Raw genomic sequence first — 5328 nt, forward strand, 5'->3', positions numbered from 1 at the left:
GTTTTGAGGTTATCTACAAGGTTCTGGTATGATTTAGTTTCCGCATTTTAAATCGTAGTAGAATTGTTAGATTAAAACCGTAGCAAGTAATTTAGGAATCGGGGATCCTGAGGATCGATTGACTTGGTCTTTTGTAGACTTTGTCAATTGATCCTGTTATAAAATTTTTATCCTGTGGAGTTCTACACTTCTCAGAGTGGGTAGAATTCGGAACATAGGACGGAGATCCAGAATGCCAACAGTGTACACTGTTTATAATCTATAAGGGACTGATAACATGGTCTTCTGTGTGTGACTCTGCACACCATGTTAATCTACAGTATAGATTAAATGGACACTTGCATAATATTGACCAAATGTGATTCTCATTTCAGAATATTTATTTACATAGCTAGGATTCTAGTATACATCCCAACACGTACCATATCTAATAGGGTGTGATTCCTCCTTTCCCCAACAGACTTCAGGTCTAAGGACTAATAGTCATACTAATAGCCACATGAGAAAGTATATGACACTCATATAACGATCCATGATACTTTCTCATGGCGGGTCATTCAGTATACATTCTCCAATGCATACCCATGTGTCAACTTGATAACTCATATCCATGACTTGTGAGATCAAGTCATCATGTTGACCTACATGCTAGTCTCAACGTATTTACATTGTCCTTGAATGTTAATACTTGACTAGGAATGCTTTAGAGTAGTGTTCTCTATATCATCTCACTATCGATTCAACCAATCGATTGATATAGATATGAACCTACTACTCAAGGACATTACTATACTTAGTTATTTGGCACCAATACAAGTAAGTATAATAATCAAAATGAAATGCCTTTATAAAATGTAGAAATATGATACATGAAGTCCATACAACAATCATCAAATGATTGGCTCTAGGGCTCTCACTAACAGAGAAAACCAAGAGAGGAGGAGGATGAGAAAACCATTCACGTTGAGTTTTCCTTTAGAATGAAAAAAAAACCATTTTTTCATTCTTTTTGTGGCTTGTCACATCAAGGCACTTTAAAGCTAATTAATCTCATTAAAGTCATTCAAGCCTTAGGTTACAAACTCCTATTGTAACCCCCATGATGTGGCATCCATGATGATGTGGAGCATCATCATTGGTCACCTCTTATGCCACCTCACATCAAAGTCAAATGGTCAAGTCAAGCATTGACCAAGAGGTGGCATAAGTCAAGTCAACATAGATGATGACATGGCACAAAGTCATGTCAACATTTATGATGACATGGCACAAAGTCAAGTCAAACTTGACTCCCAAAATTCTCCTTCTCAAGTCAAGTCAAACTTGACTTCTAATCTCCCAAAGTTGATCAAATCAACTCCACTAGTCTAGTTTGGATTACACTTAACCCAACTTGATTCATCACATGAATCTAATCCTCTTGGTTCATCATATGAACCTAATTTCCACCTAATTGTCCTTTGTGTGTGACCCTATAGGTTCTTGTAACGTTGGTAATGCCCTAAACTCATTTAGGTGCATAAGTAGTGAGCGGTATCTAGCAACACATCACTACTACCCAAGTTACAAGAATGTTGAGATCCAACATCACCATTGTGACTATTAATTGTGACTCTTCACAATATGTGACAATGTCCTTCTATCCTTGATATCATGATTGATCAAACCGAGGCATAGACCGTGTCATCCTCTAATCAATCTATGTCTTGAACTCCAAGTAGACTCACTACAATCAAACGAGCTCAACATCACATGTTGACTCATTTGGGCAAGGTCATGCTCTTTAGTAGTCTTACTCTATCAAGAACTATGATATCACTCCCGTTATATGGGAGGGATAGATTCCATCTACATCACTCACATCCCTCCGCATAATTTGATACATACCCAGTAATCGCCTTTATAGTCCACCCAGTTACGGGTGACGTTTGACGAAGCCAAAGTAAGTAACTCCTTATGTAGGGAACCATGGTGACTTTGTTAGAGTTGAGAGGTGTCCTAAGGCAATCGCCTTACGGTTATACTATTTATTAGATAAATAGCAATTCACTATTTGAGTGCACATTCCATATGAGTTTGATCGGATCTTAAACTCGAATACTGAATGTCCTGCAATACGATTCATAGCATGAGAGAATTTGTGATTGGATCACAACTCGTGAGCATCTCTACATGTGCAATTATGAGCGTATTGAAATTATCCCTAGTCAAGGAATTGATGAGCACGGACGTCATCGATTCTGTCGAGACTAGCACGTTTTAAACCCCTTGGTTAGCCAAGCAGCTGATCTCATTGCTGTCAACACTAGATGTTGAGAGTTAAATGTGGATGCTGGTTAAAGGTAACCAGTTCATTGGAGTGACCTGTCTTGAGACTTCATATGGTTCGATTCATATGTCAATGAAGATCTCAATGCAGCTTAAGTGCGAGTTTCCTTTGACTTGCGGTATTCAAGTCACCTTGGTCAAGGAAGCTTATACTTTGACATCTTAAGTAAGCATCTCCGAGGAGGTGTGGATCCGAGATGATTGGGTATAAGTCGAAGTGTCCGAATGTGTTTGAATAGCCCACAGAGGATTCACCGCTCCATGAAAATGAGACGTATACCCTGCGGCCGCTTGTCAGAATTGTTACTAAAAGTCTTTGGCCAAAGCATTACATGTTAAGAGTATGGTACTCTTGGATACGTGTACGAGTAACTTGAATCCACAGGACAAGAAAGCAGCTTGGGCTAGGTGTGACGTAGTCAGCCTAGTGGGGACCGACACATAGACCATGTCCTGAACCAAGCGGGTATATGATGGTGAAAGGAACGAGACACGATTCAATTTAGCTGTTGAAAGGTTTAGAAGATATTCTGGAATCAATTGTTGATTTTTCGATTAATTAGGGATCATGATATACTACTAGGTGTCACTCATGATTTTTCTATAATTAATGGTTAATTACGGACGACCAACATAACCGGAAACCTATTGGGTCACACGCACTACAAGTTCTCCGAATGACTTAAAATGAGTTTGAGAATTGGATTCTCAGAACGAGAGAAATAAAGTCTGGTCATATTGGAGAAAAGACAATATGATGGAACTTGTTTTACAAAGATGAAACGAACGAAATTAATTTCGTTCAAATTAGAGGTCGTTTGGTTAGTGAACCAAACGATTCAATTTTGAACCAAATTGAACCAACTTGGTTTGGTTCATGTTGGAAGAGGTTTTGGAAAAATGGAAGAGATGAGAAGCTTCGTCTTGTGAAGACAAATCAAATAAAATTAGTTTGGGTCAAATCAGAGTTCGTTTGGTTAGTGAACCATGCGAACCAAAGATGAACCCGGTCTGATTCGGTTTGCTGCAGTGTGAACCCGGTTTAGGAGTTTAGCCATGTTTTGGGTTTATTCCAAAACCGGTTCAGCAGCAAACCCTATTAGGTTTCGGCTACAGTAACAAGGAGCGGTAGCTTCTCGTTTAAAAGGAAAAACCACACGAAGGGAGGCGCTGTACATCTCCTTCGTGCGTTCTTCTCCTCTTTCACTTTTTCTGCGTGGTGCGGCGGCCATGGGTCTTGTTTTCCCTTAAGCAAGGAACCCTAGCAATGGAGCTGAGATGGATCTTCTTCTTCTCCTCTCTTCTTGGTGTTGGTGACAGCAAGAACCTCCTCTGCTCTTTCCTGTTCGCCGGCCACCAAAGAAGTTGCCAAGGCAAGAACCTCCTCTGCTCTTCCCTGTTCGCCAGCCACCAAAGAAGCTGCCAAGGGTTTGTTTTCCCCTTAAGTGAGAAACCCAAGCATTGGAGATGATATTGATCATCTTACCTTCCTCTCTCCTTGGTGTCGTCGACCGCGACAACTTCCTCTGCTCTCCCTTTGTTCGCCGGACGCCGAAGAAGTCTAGCTGGCCGTGTGTGGTTCCCTGTTCGTGCTTCTTCCTAAAGGCACCGAAGTAGAATCATAGCTACTGCCGGTGAGTTCCTTCTTCTTCCGTGTGCTGCCGGTGTTTCTGGCTTCTCGTCCGCATGTGAGCTGCTGTCCGGAGCCTTGGCTCGAGTGTGGCTGATGGCTGGTTCACGAGATCCTGCTGGTGTTGTTCCTTCTTCACTAAAGCACAGTGCCCGATGCGTATCTTTGCCTGACGCCATCTCTTTGCCTGAGCACGACTGGAACAGAGGAGCTCACTGCCAGAGAGAGCTTGATGTGGGAGATAGTTTCATGTTTGTTTGTATGGAAGAAATTGTATTCCGTGGTTGTACGGGAGAAGAAAGAAGAAATGTGTTTTGTTTTCTTTTCTCGAAACGATTTACGAAATCGTTGTCGGAATATTATTTCACCATTGTTATCGGAAAGAGTTTCCGATTGTTTGTCCTAATCGACGGTTAACGATTGACCATCGATAAATTACATCGGGAATACGATTTTCGATAATAGTTAGAAAGCCCTGGAACGATCGCAACACACATTGTTGTGTGGTTTCCGGAACAAGGCTTTTCTCGATTCGATCGTCATCGATCATCGGCTAGTACCGAAGACGATGATGCAACTCGTGGCTTCCGAAGCCGTCTAGATGGGAGCTTGGCGTGGATCACCAGTAGAGGCGGGACTCGAACGAGGATCGCTCGATTGATTCAACACGGCTCAACATCGTCATCACGAGGTACACGTTTAGAATAATTTCTTATTCTGCAAATTTTATTTGTGCACGTAGAATAATTGTTATTCAGAAAAATTTTAATTTCCTGTCATTCCTTGTACATGTTATTTCCTGCATTTGTCATGCGTGTGTTGTGATAATATTAGTTTTAATTATCTATAAATTTCTGTTGCGCACGTTTACGAAACGTGTAGACACGCGCATTGCACAGGGATGATCCCAACAGACTTCAGGTCTAAGGACTAATAGTCATACTAATAGCCACATGAGAAAGTATATGACACTCATATAACGATCCATGATACTTTCTCATGGCGGGTTATTCAGTATACATTCTCCAATGCATACCCATGTGTCAACTTGATATCTCATATCCATGACTTGTGAGATCAAGTCATCGTGTTGACCTACATGCTAGTCTCGTCGCACTAACATTGTCCTTGAATGTTAATACTTGACTAGGAATCATTGAGAGTAGTGTTCTCTATATCATCTCACTATCGATTCAACCAATCGATTGATATAGATACGAACGATCTACTTAAGGACATTATTATACTTAGTTATATGACACTAATACAAGTAAGTATAATAACCACAAAATGCCTTTATAAAATGTAGAAATATGATACAAGGAGTCCATACAACAATCATCAAATGATTGGCTCTAGGTCTCTCACTA

This window comes from Curcuma longa, chromosome 16 (assembly GCF_044706935.1).
Source record: "Curcuma longa cultivar G26 ecotype Majalengka, Jawa Barat chromosome 16, ITB_CL_G26_1.1, whole genome shotgun sequence".
Taxonomy (NCBI): domain Eukaryota; kingdom Viridiplantae; phylum Streptophyta; class Magnoliopsida; order Zingiberales; family Zingiberaceae; genus Curcuma; species Curcuma longa.